At 38.6% G+C, this 16643-nt stretch overlaps 1 long non-coding RNA gene across 1 annotated transcript in view; it reads left to right on the top strand.

Annotated features, from left to right (window-relative positions):
- The window catches only part of LOC110208471 (uncharacterized), a 51606-nt gene that overhangs the window by 26149 nt on the left and 8814 nt on the right, over positions 1–16643 (top strand). The window contains exons 2-3 of the long non-coding RNA XR_002324505.2: positions 3663–3749; positions 13849–13998. This is a non-coding gene — a long non-coding RNA (uncharacterized LOC110208471). The remainder of the gene's footprint in view (positions 1–3662; positions 3750–13848; positions 13999–16643) is intronic.

A 16643-nucleotide genomic window follows, 5' to 3' on the forward strand; every position in this document is an offset into this window, starting at 1 on the left:
AGAGTCTCACTGTTAAGTCTGGTGCCAGAAAAGATTCTGTGTAAGAGAGTAATGACCTCTTGGCTATTTTACTACAGATACCATGATGAGAATCAGTGATTGTCAGAAGTTTTGTCATTCGTGTGGTGATCCTGATGTCCCTGGTACTATCAATGCTTTACACAGAGACCCACTGTGAACTATAAAAATGTTATCACCCACCATATATATACCAAATCATTAATATCAAAAACTCAGTCATTCCAAAGGGAGGAAGCAAAGCCTGAGATTTCTTGTTTCATTCTCTTTCATATTTGGTTACTTTTTCAGTGAGCTGGAGGGGGTGAGGAGTTCTTTTTGTTTCATTTTTTCTCTCTTTCTGGTTGGTTGGTTTGTTTGTTTCCTTCCAACACTGCCTATGGGAGGTTTCTCATGTCTCTGAGATTAGGATTATCCAGTAATGGCCCTAAAGCCATTTTAGTGCTGCAAAGTCCTGCAGAAATTGTTTGGGACCTTGCTGCCAAGAGTTTGAGTATAATAAGAGGAGAATAAAGTAGGACTTTTCCTAAAAGTCAAGGAAGCTATCTCCAAAACTTGATTGGCACAGGGAGCTTAGGCTTAAGCCATGTTGCTTGTGATGCAAGATTCCTGATTTCCAAAGAGCATAAAAGTGGACAACCCACATGGGATCAATGTCCTACAGACTTGACTAATATGCCATATCTGTGCAAGTCACTGCATCCTGACCTGCTGACCTGACTTATTCTGAATGGATATAAGGGGGTTCATGTCTACCTAAGACAGGTACTTTATCCATTTTGATTATCCTTTACATGCCATATACGAAATACATTTCTTTTTGTTGACTGCTAAATGTCAAGCCTGACCTATTACAACTTCAATGTATGGATATAATATGTTCACAAAGATTTTAGAGAAATGAGAATGTAGCATATAATTTGATTTTGATATTGATTTCCTTTTGGTTGCTTTAAAAAAGGGTATATCATCTTTAATCTTTTCCATTCCTTTGAAATCCTTCCTTCTTGAGTATCTGTCCCCAAGGGCCATTAAAACTGTGTGTGTTTAGCATGGATTTCATTTGTACTTAAGCCACTGATTCTTCCCAGCTCCGTCTTTCTAAGTATCATTGCTGCTGCTTCACATACATAGTATATTGGGTACTGATGTGATAGAGTTTCACTGAGATTGCTAGAAGAGAATATATGACCATGGAAATACCCGAAAATCTTTTTCATTTCCCATCTAATTTGCTGTCCTAATGCCAGTTTCATCTACAAATGTTTCTTTTACAATCTTGCTTTGTGTTTGAAATAAGCTGGAAGATTTCAGGCCAAACTCGATAGTCTTGTTTCTCCTCGGCTGAGGAGAACTGCTGTTCTCTGACATCATTTTATTCATACTCTTTTGTATTCTCCTATAACATTTTATGAGTCTGTAATCTAAACTAATGTTGCCTTTGTCTCCTACATCTTTTTACTTCAGGAGGAGGTTCTGTGACTGAGGCAGTTTCTGGGCTCTTTTGGTCTCCTTATCGTGATTATTTTGCATTAGTTAAACTTTTCAGGAAAAGTTTGTCATCAAAGTCTTTATTCAGGTCCCATTTTGAAGGGTCAATAGATTGTTGACAGATCGGGTTGTAATTACCATAAATCAAGGCAGTGTCTTCTCATTTTATCTTATTTTTGTAATCTGGTATTGAATTTAACCTTCACTCTAACCGATGAGTTGCAGGTGCTCCTACTGAAATGACTGCTATGTTGATAACCAGTCATTTCCTTTCTGTTACTTTATAGTCAAATGTAAGCCGATCAAGGGCAGGGACTATGTTTCATTTTGGCTTTGTATCCTTAATACCATGCATATAATGCTATAGGTGCTTAACAAATGCTTCTTGGATTGATAAATATTTTATTTTTATGATGTTGCATCAAAGTAGGTTTTTATGAAAGGAAATATATTGCTGGAAAGAAACATTTATGGACAAAGAAGATTGATCTCACAACAAAGTGAGAGCTAGTTTGAGAGCTCAGAGACAGGGGGTAAAGAAACTAGCCAGGAGTCTGTTGCTGTAGTCTAGACAAGTAATAAGGAAATTCAATACTGGGGATGACAGTAGAAACAAAAAAGGAACAGATGGATTTGAGAGATAGTGTGGGTGTAGAATCAACAAGATTTGAAAACTGATTATATGGAGGAAGAAGTAAAAAAAGGAAAGAGCAAAAGACAGTTAACAAGCAGGTTTCAACGGTTGACAACTGAGTGATTGGCAGTGCCAGTGAGAGAAATAATGAAGTCAGGAAGAGAAATCTAAAACTGATAAACTAAAGCTGTACTAATGTGTTAATGACCACTAAATACATAATAAGATTCCTTCAATAATATTCATATTTTAATAGGAGTCTCCTAAAGAAACAAATCAATCAATTAACACTATTAAGTACTTCCTGTGAATCAATAAAATATTTACTAAGCACCTACTATGTGCCAGGCACTATGTTAGATGCTAAGGATACAAACAGAATGAATAGAACAATCCTTACTCACAAGGATCTTACATTTTAGCAGGGAGACAACAATGATACATATGTAAAATAAATATAAAGAGGATAAGTATAAAGCAGTTAAATACAAGATAGTTTGAGAGGGAGGAAACTAGCAGTTGACTGTCAGGAAAGGCTTCATGTAGAAAAGGGTGTTTGAGCTGTGTCTTGAAGGAAAGAAGGGATTCAATGAGGCAGGGGGGAGAAAGGAATAATAATAATAGTGCCTACTATGTGGTTGTTGTTTGTGCTTGTTTTCAAAGAACAATCATAATATTGGAGTCAAGGTATGGTATGTGACCATAGGCACTACCACAGATCAAACACAAGTGGTCTATTAGAGCACTTAGGAGGACAAATCTGGATTTGTCTGGATTTGTGCAGCTCATCTTTCCTTTGTGCTTCTACATTTTGGCTTTGCCCACGGAGTACAGCCCCTTCTTTGATGTGGTCATGCCGTGCTGGGTGGTCCTCTGCCAGTGTTTCCCATGTCTCACAGTCAAGATTAAAATCCTTCAGAGATACCTTGAGAGTATCCTTATACTGTTTCTTCTGACCATCATGTGAATGCTTACATTGTGCAAGTTCTGCATAAAATAGTTGCTTAGGTAATTGTGCATTTGGCATTCAGGCTAAGTGGCCATTCCATTGGAGCTGTGCTCTCTGCAAGTTTGAATGCTTGGCAGTTCAGCTCTAGAGAGGACCAGTGTCTGGTACCTTATCTTGCAAGGTAATCTTCAAGTTCTTCCTGCAACAATTGATGTGGAAGCAGTTCAATTTTCTGGCATAGTGCTGATACATTGTCCAGGTTTCCTAGGCATACAACAGTCTAGTCAGAACAATAGCTCTGTAGACCTTCAGCTTGGTATGCAGCCTGATACCTCCCCTCTCTCACTTTCTTTCTTTCTTTCTTTTTCTTGAATAGTATTTTATTTTTTCTAATTACATGTAAAGATAATTTTCAACATTCATTTTTTGAAAGATTTTGAGTTCCAAATTTTCCCCCTCCCTTCCTCTCCTTCCCCTCCCCAAGACAGCAAGCAATGTGATATAAGTTATATGTGCAATCATGTGAAACCTTTCCACATTAGTTATGTTGTCTCACACTTTCTTTCAAAGCCTCCCAAACACTGAACTACTACTGGCAATATATGTATCAGATACCTCATCATCTGTGTGAACAGTTCTGGAGAATATACTGCCAAGGTAAGTGAACTTATCTACAGTTTTCAAAATTTCTCCATTTACTGTGACCAATGGTTCCATATATAGTTGATTGTGGTGCTGGCTAGTAGAGGACCTCTGTTTTCTTGGTGTTGATTATGAAGCCAAAATTAGCACAAGTGGCAGAGAATCGATCTATACTCTGTTGCTTCTTGGTCTCAGAGGCTGCACTGAGTGCACAATCATCTGTGAACAAAAAGTCACACACCAACTCCCCCTCTACTTTGGTCTTGGCTTGTAGCCTTTTCAAATTAAATAATTTATCACCAGGGTGGAAGCTGATCTTAATGTTATTTTCATCCTCACTGAAAGTGTCTGACAATATCACAGGAAACATGATGCTGAAAAGCATGGGAACAAGCACAGAGCCCTGTTTCATGCCATTGGTGATCAGGAAAACATGAGAATATCATCCTTTATCCAGAACCTGTGCCAGCATGTCATCATGAAACTGATGTACAATGCTGATGAACTTCTCTGGACAACCAAATCTCACTTCATGACTGACAGTATCAAAGGCCTTGGCCAGGTCAACAAACATTATGTACAGACCTGTGTTCTGTTCCTAGCATTTATCCTGGAGTTGTTAGGAAGCAAACACCATGTTGACCATTCTATGGCCCTTTCTGAAGCCACACTGACTCTCAGGGAAGGTGACCATCCTCTAGAGGATCAGCTAATTAAAGGGTACACTGCCCTCTGATTGTCACAGGACAGCCTGTTTCTTTTTCCATTATACAGATGGACAATGAAAGTATCCTTAAGCTCCTGAGAGATGACTTCCTTTTGCCACACAAGCCAGAAGATTTTAGTCAGCTTCTGTATGAGCAATGGACCCTGCCTTGCAGCTCTCTGCTGGGTTGGAAACATTGCCAGGTGTTTTCTCACTTGAGAGGAATCTCTTCATTTGGTGGTTCAGCTAGAGAGGAACTGATTACAATCTGAGGCATACAATGAATGGCTTCAGCATTCCTCCAAGATCATATCCTTGTCACTGGTCAGTGTGGCTCCATCAGCACTGAGTAGTTGAGAGGTCCCAGAGCTCTTTGGCCCATAAATAATCTCCAGGACATTGTTGAAGTGCTTGGGATTACTGCTGTCAGCAGCAATAATAATATTTGTATAATACTACCTACTATATGGTATGCCTTATGTTAAGCACTTCACAAAGACCATCCAAGTGCCTTTGATACATTGGGAAGTCAATGCCTAGATCAGCAAAGGAGATGGAGTATCATGTGTGAGGAACAGAGAGAAGTCCTGGGCTGGATCATGGGGCATGAGAAAGTAAGTGATAAGGAGAATAATACGTAGTGGTGTTGGAAAGACAGAATGGAGTTATGTTTTGAAGGTATTTAAAAGCTAAACAGAAAAGTTTACATTTGATTCTAGAGGCAAGAGGAAGCCACCAGAGTTGATTGGGTAGGGGACTGACATGGTCATATTTGCCCTTTAAAAAATTACTTTAGCAGCTATGTGAAGGATCTATTGGAACAGGAAAGGACTTGAGTTAAAGAAATCACTTAGGAAGTTATAGCAACAGTCCAAATGAGGTAAGATGAAGGCCTGCATTGTGTAAGTGTAAAGTGAAAAGTAGTTATATAACACACATTATGGAAATAGAAATACAATTTGACAACTGATGTAAATGAAGGTTGAGTAAGATTGAGGAGGAGATGACATCAAGGTTGCAAAACTTAATGACTAGAAAGATTGTGGTTCCCGGGGGAATTTTGGAAGAGGGGTGAGTTCTGAGGGGAAAGACAACTAATTCTATTTTGGTCATCATGAGTTTGAGACATCTAGGAAGTTTGAAATGTCCCATAGGAAGTTGGCGATAGAGGACTAGAGCTCAGAAGAGAGAGTAGTGCCAGAAATATAGATGTGGCAATCATCTGTACAGAGATAGCAATTGAAACCATGAGAATAAATTAATGAGGTCACCAAGTAAGAGAGAAGAGAGCCCAGTATAGAGCTTTGAGAGGCACCCACTTTAGTGGATATGCAGTGGATAAAGATCTGACAAAGGAGACTAAAAAGGAGAAGTCAGACAGGTAAAAGAACCAAGAGAGGAAAGTGTCATGAAAACCCAGAAAGAAGAGGGTATCCAAGAGGAGAAAGTGGTCAGCACTGTTACATACTACAGAAAAGCAAAGGATGAGGACTGAAAAAAAGATGTATAGATTTGTCAATTAAGAGACCATTGGAAATTTTGGAGAAAGCAGTTTCAGTTTCATGATGAGATCAGAAGCCAGATTTCAGAGTGCTTAGAAGCAGACAGTAAGTGTAGATACTTATATTGTTCAGTCGTTTTTCAGTCATGTTTCAGTCAATTGTGTCCAATTGGGTCTTCATGACCCCATTTAGGGTTTTTTTGGCAAAGATATTTCACCATTTCTTTCTCCAGATCATTTTACAGATGAGGAAACTGAGGCAAACAGGGTTAAGTGACTTTCCCAGGGTCACACAGCTAGCAAGTATCTGAACTTAGGATGATGAATCTTCCTGACTCTAGGCACGAGCTCTATCCATTGCACCACCTAGCTGACCCTCATGGAGGTACTAAGCATAGACTAATTTTTTCACGTTTAACTAAGATGAAAAGAGATGGGGATTGTAGGACCTAGTAAGAGTCATTTTAAAGGATAAGGAGACTGAAGCATATTTATGGAGAAGGGAAGGAAGAAGTAGATAAGAAAAGACTGAATATTAGAGATAGGATTATAATGGGGACATTATGCTACAGCAGACAGAAGGGAGGGGGGTCAAAGGTACATAGAGAGGGATAGGCCTTCACAAGGAGAAAGGCTGCCTCTTTATCAGAGACTTAAGTGGAGCAATCAGTGACAGATTATTTGAGAGGGATATGCACTGAGGAAAATAAGAGAAGAGAGAGCTCTTGGAGAATGTCTTCAATTTTTTTGAAGTATGAGGCAAGTTTTTTTAGCTGAGAGGAGAGTGGGATGAGAAGGTATGGGAGGTTTAAGGAAAGAGAAGTTTTGGAACAGCCACTGGGGTGAGTAGGATACAAAATTGAGGAAGGAGGAGTAAAAAGATTGCCTTGTGGCAGTGAGAGCACACTTGAGATTGGATAACATACATTTATAGTGAATACAAAGACTTAACTCAAAAGAGTGATTATGATGATGAGAGTTTAAGGTATGGTGATATTTTGGGGTAGCTAAGCCCACCTTACTTACACGTAGAACTAATCCTACACTTCAGAGTCTATCTTATCTAAATTTTTGCGGAGCATTTGATAAAACATTTCATACTATTCTTTGGAAATTCTAGAGAAATATTAATGAGATAATAGAATTATATGTATTCAGAAGTGATTGAATGAGTGAATTCAAAGAATAGACAGCAACAGTCCAATGTCAAGTTGGCAGGAAGTCTTCAATGGAGCGTCGTCCATACTCAACAGATTTGCTGACAGAGAACTGAGAAAGACAGTTAATACAATGGATGGCAAAGTCAGGATTCAGAAAGATCCTGGAAGTCTAGATCATTGCACTAAATCTAATAAAATGAAATTTGGTAAGGGTAAATGCAAAGTCTTGGACTTGGGTTAAAAAAATCAACCTTATAAGATGATGAGAGAGTCATAGATTGTCTTAAAAAAGACCTGGTCATTTTAATGATGTGGTAGTCAAAACGCTCATGTAATTTTAGGTTGCCTTGTGAGGGATAGCTTCCAAGAACAAGGAGATGAGGGTCCTTTTGCACTCTATCCTGGGCAGACCACATACAAATTATGGTTTCAGTTACAGACGCCACATTTTAGAAAGGTCGCAGAGAAGTTGAAGAGCATACATATGATGGCAGCTTGGGTGATAAAGGGCCTTGAGTCTACATCATAGAAGGCTAAGTAGAAGAGGGATTAGACTTGTTAGCTTGGCTCCAGAGGAAAGACCAGGAGCAATGGATGGACTGACATTTAAGACTGATGTCAATATAATAGTTATAACAACTCTTTTAAGTCTATCGTCCCCAAGATTCATATTTCTCTTCTCTTTGGCTTTAGTTAATTAATATTAGATGAAAAGTTTTGAATTCACTCATAATCACTGTGAGCTCTCAGTTAGGAAAATTCCGAACACTTTGGCAGAGGCTCACTACCTAACCTTACATTTATATTGCCTCTAGTTTACTCCTGTTTTTTTGTGATTGAGTCAAAATTCAGTTTACTAGAAATATTTGTGTAACAAAACAACAGATTTTATTATAGTATCTGTGGATAGACAGTTCAGGAGCACAAGTTGGGGAAAGTGCCAATCTTTTCTTGGAACTTTCCTCAGCTTCAGAGAGAGTTCTTATCTCTGAGATGCCTATAAAGCCAGTGACTATCCTTCATTGCCTCAGCTCATTCCCCCCTTTACTCCAAACCTAGGTGATCAGAATCTCTTTTTGCCCTCGTTTCTGAGATATTTTCTCTCTTTTGTACAAATTACTTAAGGCATGAACAGATTTCTCACATGATGACTTTGACTGATTGAAGATGTTGTACAGGCCCTGTTCATTCTAAGTTCTAATTGTTTGATTCAATTAAAAAGTGTTTCACCTAGTTGAGGCACCAAAGTCAAATGGATTGTTTAAATTCTTCTTACATGGGGAGGGATGGGGAAACTTCCTGAGAATGGGCTATGTCAGGGGATAATAGTTTCCCCCTAAATGGAGTTCTTCAAGTGGAAGATGGGTGATTGCTTTCCTATAGTGGGGATTCCATTTAAGGTTTAAGTGAGACTAGATAGTCAACTCTAAAATCTATAATTCTATGAATTCTGACAATGTTTACTATCTGTATTATTTAGAGGGCTATTTAGGATCATAGAATTCAAGCTTGGAGTGACTTTGGAGATAAGCTCCCTCTAATAAAGTCATCTTGGGATAGTAGAAAGAAAGCCAGATCTTGATCCAGAAGACCTGTGTTCACACCCTGGCTCTGCCATGTACGATGTATGAGTCTTTGGGATCTATAAAATCAGGGAGTTGGAACAGACCTCTAAGACCTCTGATGCTATGAGCTCTCATTTTATAGTTAATGAAACTATTTGGTTTGTTTGTACTTCAGTGAGATTTCAAACAACAGAAAGAGGTTTTGGAGCTAGCTGGCCTAGAGGGAAAGGAACTTTCTGATGGCTTTACTGATGCTGTTTGAATTCATGGCAATGGTTGAATTGTAATGTAGTTTCTCTGTGTTTAAAGGCAGCAAGGTAATACAGGAGATAGAGGGCTAGACTTGGGGTAGTAAAAATGTGAGTTCAAATTTGGTCTCAGATGCATAATAGCTGTTTGACCTTGGGCAAGTCACTTAATCTGTCTGTCTCAGTTACCTTATCTGTAAAGTGGGCATAATAATAACAGTGTTGCTGTGAGGATAAAATGAGATAAAACTTTAAAGCAATATATTTTTGAGAAAAATTAGTGAAAGTGTTGGTAGAATGGAGGCAGCTAGGTGGTATAGGTATAGTGCTGAGCGTGGACTCAGGAAGATCTGAGTTAAAATCCAGCCTCAGAAACTTCCTAGCTGTGTCACCTTGGGCAAGTCACTTAACCTCTGTTTGCCACTGAAGAAGGAAATGGCAAACCACTCCAGTCTCTTTGCCAAGAAAACCCCATGGACAGAGACCTACAGGGTCACAAAGAGTCTTACATGACTGAGACAACTCAACAACATTGGTGGAGTTTTCCTTTGTCTGTATGCCCTTGTACAAGATATTTCTCATTTCTGTAGAAACTGAGATAAAAATCTAAACATTCTACATGCCTCTATTAAAAACTAAGGTCATTAGTGGATAAAACTGTCTAATAGGATATTAATTTCAATGTCACATTTTTAAATATTTCTGTAAGTTGTAGAGTAGAGCTGATCTCTCTTAGCATAAGAAGTTTCCTTACTGAGAATTCCCTGCAGCAGTGAAATCACAGGTCCCATCAAAAAAAGAAAAAAGACCGTGATTAGAAAGTACTTCTCTCACTGGAAAAATAACAAAATTCACCCATTTATGAAATCACCTAAAATCCCAGCTGACCAACTGCAAAATCAGTGTAGGATGATTAGCTAGAGGAGGTCAGATGAGAGCTATCCTTAACTTCTTGGAAGAATTTTGATAACCCCTGTGGAAAATAACTCTCGGTGAAAGAACTAATCATTACTGGAGTTTTCAGTTTAAGAGCTAAGCTTTCCCAAGCTTTCTGCATCTAAATTATCTTTGCTCCCTGGGAAATGAAGAAAACATGCGTCAAAGTAATATACTTTAATATTTTATATGCCATAAAGAGTAAACAAAGAGGATGTTGGGAGCAACACTTTCAAAATGACTAATAATAATAGTTACATTCCAATAGTGTTTTAAGTTTCGCAAAGTGCTTTACCAATTTTATCTCATCTCATCCCCACAAGAAGATAGGTACCATTGTTCTTGTTCTTGTTGTTTAGTCTTGTTTGACTATTTGTGACCAAATACATGACTATTTGTGCCAAAGATACTGGAGTGGTTTGCCATTTCGTTCTCCAGTATATTAAGGCAAACAGGTTAAGTGACTTGGCCAGGGTCACTCAGCTAGTAAGTGTCTAAGGCCAGATTTGAACTCAGGTCTTCCTGATTCCAGTCCCAGTGCTCTATCCACTGAGCCATCTAGCTGACTAGGTGCCATTATTATCCTCATTTTACAGATAAGGAAATTGAGGCAGACAGAGATTATTATGAGTCCAAATTTGAACTCAGATCTTTCTGGCTCTAAGTCTGACAACTCTACCCAAAGTGCTACCAAGGCAACCAAATTTTACATGCAATATCTGTATTCTGGGACAGAGCAGAGCAAGAAAATCCTAAATTACGTTTGAAAGTTTAAAAGCAAGTAAGGAATCTGGAAGGTGAGAATATATCACACAAGAGAGAAAACAGGATATTTTTATAAGGGAGGATTAAGTGAGAGAGGGAAGAGATAAAAAGCTATAGAAGTGTAGAATCCAAGCTAGAAGGAACTTCAGAAAGCAGCTAATCCAACTCCTCAATTCACGTGAGAAAACACAGACCCAGAGAAGTCAAATGACTTGTTAAATAGTCACAAACGTAGTTACTGCCAGAGGAAGTATATGAACCCACAACCTCTGACTCCAGAGCCATAGAAATGACAGATAGACAGAACAAAAGGTATCAATAAAACTTTGAGGGGAAAAAAAAGAAAATGTAGATTGTCCTTTCAGCCCATAGGATCACAGAAGAAAACAATGGTACAGATTAAAAGATATACCCTTCCCTTTCTGAAAACAGGCAGTTTATCTGAGCCACTGTGACATCAAGGCAGTTTCCCAAGTTTCAAAGAAAACTAAATTGTTGGGCTACCCACCCAGCCACGAACAATAGTAAAATTGTCAGAAAAGGAACTTGTATAATCTCTTTATGTAACCTCTTTTTTGGAGATATCAGAAGTTTACTTCTTTTTACAAGAAAAACTTGGGGATTTTCATAAGAGCCAATATATGAAATAACTAAGATGGCCATATGTATTTTTTCAAAGTAATTACTATATTGTTTTATGCCTAACAATGAAGGAAGGAAGGAATGAAAAAGCATTTCAGTAAGTGTATACTATTGGCCAAACACTGTGCTAAGCACTAGAGAGGCAAAAACTAAAAGAGAGTCTTCACCTTCATGAAACTAACATTCTATAGTGAGTAGGGTGATATCTATTCTATTTCCGTTGAAGCCACCCAAAAGTAGTCCTTGCCACATAAGGGCCTTACCATACATGGAATTCACTCTCTATAACTTCTTTTGGATTCTAAGTATCCTAGATCATGGAGATAACAGCTGAAGTTCCTTCTAGCTCTGATTCTACACTTCTATAGAATGGTGAGTGGGACAATAGGAGAGCACACTGGCATGTACCATTGAGGTTCAGTGGCAGAATTCACTCGATTATGGCTCATGGTTCCAGAACTGAGGGTGAAGGAGAACAGGGAGTAGAAGAAAGCATAGGTGCTTGAAGAAAGGTGAGTATGAGATAGTCAGAGAGTAGAGAGTGAAATGAGGCATTATGTCTATAGCTTTCCTAAAATATTGGCCTAAGAGAGGCAGCCATGGAGTAGGTCACAAAGGTAGAGGTTTCTTGAGGGATGCAAGGTAGCTGAAGATGAGGAGATGGTTGGAGAATAGGGAGCAACTAACAGATGATGTGGTCTAGTATCACTCACATTTCAAATTAAATATCATTGCTTGTTCAAACAAGATAGAGAATTAGACATTTCCTCTGATTCCCCCAACCTCTCAAACCTCTTGAAAACAGAAATTATCAGCCAAAGATAAAGTAACTTCAGCTGTTATCTCCATGATCTAGGATACTTAGAATCCAAAAGAAGTTATAGAGAGTGAATTCCATGTGGCTTCAACGGAAATAGAATAGATATCTCTAGCTTCTTCTCCCCTCAGCCTTCTACAGATAAGACTATAATTCCTGCCAAAAGGGGAAGTAAAAGATTAGGGCCAGAAGCTTGACCTCAGAGAGAAGGGATATCGGGCTAGCAGTTTACATACTTGTTTCATCAAATACTTCTACTCTAAGGGCCATGATAGGGCTCAAGCCAACTTCTGATCACTTTATTATTATTGGCAGGGGGAAGGAGGCACCAACTTCTACATCCAGGGCTTGACCCTTTTCCCACCAAATACCAGTTTCGCAAGGAACACATGAAGGGAGTAACAAAGAAACTAATTTATCCAAATCATAGCAAAATAGAAATCAGAAAAGATGTACAGAGAATATATACTAGACAATACAAGGTGAAGAAGCTCACCAATTGGGTGCAAGATAACTCAGCTCAATCAGAGAGTTCTAGATCTCACCCAAAGGGAAACTTCCCAAAGTCTCTAGAAGAGTAAGATGGGGATAGGGACACGATGGAGACTCTTCTCATGTCTTCCCTGCGTCTTTTCCTTCAACAGTCTGGAGTGGAGTTGGCTTCTTTTATCTTACCTCTCAAAGCTGGACGCTAGAAGTGACTCGATACTTGAAGAAGGTCCCTTGACTAAAGAAAGCTGAAGCTCTCCCACTCTGGCCAACTCTGTCCAGCCCCTCACACAGGGCATGGCATTCATCTCTACCAATAAGGAGAAAGTCCCATACCAATGGGCTTTGGAACAGGGGTTACAAAGTTCAAAAACTGAACTTATGACTCCCCTGTACCTCTTCCGCTACCACATACCACGACACCTGCAATGAGAATGCATTAGCTGACCCAACACTTAAAACAAAATCCAGCCCTACATCCCAGTCTCCACCATGGAGACCCCAGAAATAGGCTGAAGAAGCTTGCTAAAAACTTGCAGTGGCAACATTCTGTACCTCAAAAGATCTCTGTAAGAGAACAGAGGGAAAGGGACAGGGCACTTCTCTGGGTTTGAAATAGAGCTCAACTCCACGACCTAAACCAGAGTTTCTCAAACTTATTTGGTCTACCACCACTTTTTAAAAGAAAAATTACTCAGTGCCCCCCTGGAAGCTTACTTTCTTTAACCTTTTAATTTTTTTTAAATTTGCATCATTTCAAAAAATATATGAAATATATATTTTTTAAAAATCTTAAATTTAATAATTTATTGTAAATTTGTGGGGTTTTTCCTGCATTGAAATTTTGATGATGCAACATTGTATCACGTAACTATATAGTACTGTATTGTAAACAAGTCATTACATGTAAGTATTTCTGCTGATGCATGCTGGATTCCCCAACAATACGCCATATGCTCACCTGCCAACACCTGCTTGTTAAGACCTGTTGGCAGACCTGACAACTGATTGGTTATAATTTGCATTTTGTTCATTTGTTTGGAAAATAATGTAATCACTATGACTTTAACTCTGTTACACAACAGATGAAACATGTAAGAACAGTTTTTCAAATTTTTCTTCTCTTCTCTTCTTTCCTTATGCTTCCACTGCCCTTTTATGTTTATTCAATGCCCCCCAATTGCACTGGAGGTTATTACTGCCCCCCTGGATTGTTCTATCACCCCCCCAAGGGGTGATATTGCCCACGTTAGGAGCCTCTGACTAAACTCATCGATCCTTCCAGAGCCTCAGAGATCCAAACTCCAAATGACACAAATCACTGCTGGCTGCAATGGCAACAGTATGGGCAGCCTTTTGGACTTGCCAGACCAGAAAACTGAGGGAAGTGGGAATGGTGAAGCAACACTATGTGGACGTGAGTATGGGAGAGGAGGTGAGTAACATTCCACTAAAAGAGCTTATTATTCACCTGGGGCTGATTCCATCTCCACAAATATCACTTAAGGAAGAAACCTAGGTTGGTAAACCATGAATTGCCCAGCATGGGAAGCTGAAAAGCTTTGAGATCTGGCCCCTAGGGAAACCACCATCAGAGAACAGGGAGTCGGAAAGTGAACAATAGAGAAAAATATAGGGGGAAGGAGACTGAAATTACCAAAGATCTTAAGAAAAAGGAAACTCAGATATTAAAGATAAAGACAAAAATATAAACATTAAACATAAATAGATAAATCAATGAGGAAAATATTAACAGCAGAAAGAAATATGACCTCCAGAGCTAGTAAATTTGTTCAGGCACCTATGAAAAAATACTGTAAAACAAAGGAAAATAATCTAGTGCTTGCTGAAACAGAGGACCCTGTGGAATTTGAACACAACATAGAACCACAACATTCTGTTCCTGAGTATTCTAAAAGAAAGGAGAATTATGAGAGCAGAATTCATGGCCTGCACAGCAAAAATAATAAGCAGAATAGAAAAACTGGAATCTGTAACGGTGAGTCTTACCAAAGAAACAAAAGAGACAATAATAGATTAGGAACACAAATACATAAAAATGAACTGATAACCTAGAAGAAAAGAAGCAAAAAAATGAAAGTAAGATTAAATAAAATATGCTCACTATGCAAGCAAAATATACTGATCTGAAAGTCAGGATGTGTAGAGACAACCTAATGATCACAGGTCTTCTAAAACAAACAAACCTTAACATTCTAATGCAGGAAATAATTCAAGAGAACTGCCCAGAACTTCTGAACACAGAAAATAAAATACTAGTTGAAAGAATTCGTAGATTGCCTTCAAAAATAAGTTGTTATTGCTTCCTCAAAATTGTCAATTGACTTTCAATTTAATAAACACTTGTTTATTAGGGTGTTTCCTATATATAAAGAACATAAAAGGCAGAAAAATGGGCTAGACAGAGAGTCAGCCTTAGAGTCAGGGAAAACTGAGTTCAAATACCTGTCTATGAAATCACACTGGCTTTATAATTATGAGCAAGTTGTTCAACATCACACTCGTAAGTGCCTTAAGCAATTCTTTAAGATAAATTATAGGAGAATTGGCTTTCTTCATAATAAATAGCATTTCCACTCACCAAATTCCTGATATAGTAACAGGTCTGGATTTTTTTTCATATTCAGAGTACTTTATTAGGAACCAGGAGAGATGGAAAGGTTTTTTAAAAAATCATTTCTATGATTTCATGGAACTTATTGTATGCTACTCACTAAAGGGAAGAGATTAGCAAGAGTCATGATGATATGAAATCAAAGTAACTTGAAAAGACTAAGCGTGTTATATACTCTCAAAAAATCTGCTAACCAAATGGCTAGGAGAAGCCTTCTCAATTATCTGTATAGTCAGGGGCAGCTAGGTGGCGCAGTGGATAGGGCACTGGAGTCAGGAGGACCTGAGTTCAAATCCAGCCTCAGACATATAACACTTACTAGCTGTGTGACCTTGGGCAAGTCACTTAACTCCATTGCCTAGCCCCCCCAGAAAAAACATCTATGTAGTCAAAACTGGCAGTGCCTTCAAGAAGCGCTAACAACCACAACCCCAGCTGCATTTTCTCTTTGGCTATTCTCTCTTAGACCCTTTTCTAATGGCAGGAAAGTCAATGCTGTAAGAGGAAAAGCCTTGGGCCTGCTGCTTTCTGAGGCCAACACATGGCCTCAGTGGGACAGGTCTTACTCCTTTTGCTTCTGTGTTTGATCTCCTTTTTGGGTAAAAGGTTTGGAGACTCCATCCTTGTGAGTTTCAAAAGGTCAAGAGAGTAAATGTTCCTACATACTGTTATTATTCTGTCATTTTTCAGTTGTGCCCTACTCTTCATGACCCCATTTTGGAGTTTTCTTGGCAAAGATACTGGAATGATTTGCCATTTCCTTCTCTGGCTCATTTTATAGATAAGGAAACTGAGGCAAACAGGATTAAGTGACTTGCCCAGGATCACACAGATAGTAAGTGTTTGAGGACAGATTTGAACTCAGGAAAACGAGTCTTCCTGACTTCAGGTCCATCACTCTATCTACTACTTCGCCTAGATGCTCCATACCATATCCTACATCCTACAGTTGTGTGTGTGTGTGTGTGTGTGTGTGTGTGTGTATACATATTATACATAAGGTATTTATATGCATGTAGATATAATATCCTATAGCTCCATCCTATTATTATAGCTATCATATGCATGTGTATGTGTGTATATGTAATATATGTATGTATACGTATATATCCTATATACAGACAGACCAGACCAAACCAGTATCCCTCAAACTCTGCTTGATTAACATTCCTAACTGCTTTCACCATCTTCTCTTGCTTTTTTTCTTCCTCTTGTTGTCTCTCCTCTTTCAAGGAAGCTGGATTGCTGACAGTCTGAAGTACTTAGGGTCAAAGGGTCTTTCTCAGTTTCTTTCATGACTCTGATTCTCTGCAAAAGCTTTCACTAAGGCCTTAGAGAAACAAGAGGTTACGTTTATTCAGTTTTTTAATGTATCATAAATGTATTTTGTTTTAAACATGATACCACAGGCATCTTTTGCTAAGGTGACAAGTGAGAAATAAAGT

The sequence above is a fragment of the Phascolarctos cinereus genome, unplaced genomic scaffold (genome assembly GCF_003287225.1).
Source record: "Phascolarctos cinereus isolate Bilbo 61053 unplaced genomic scaffold, phaCin_HiC Scaffold_3;HRSCAF=262, whole genome shotgun sequence".
Classification (NCBI taxonomy): Eukaryota; Metazoa; Chordata; class Mammalia; order Diprotodontia; family Phascolarctidae; genus Phascolarctos; species Phascolarctos cinereus.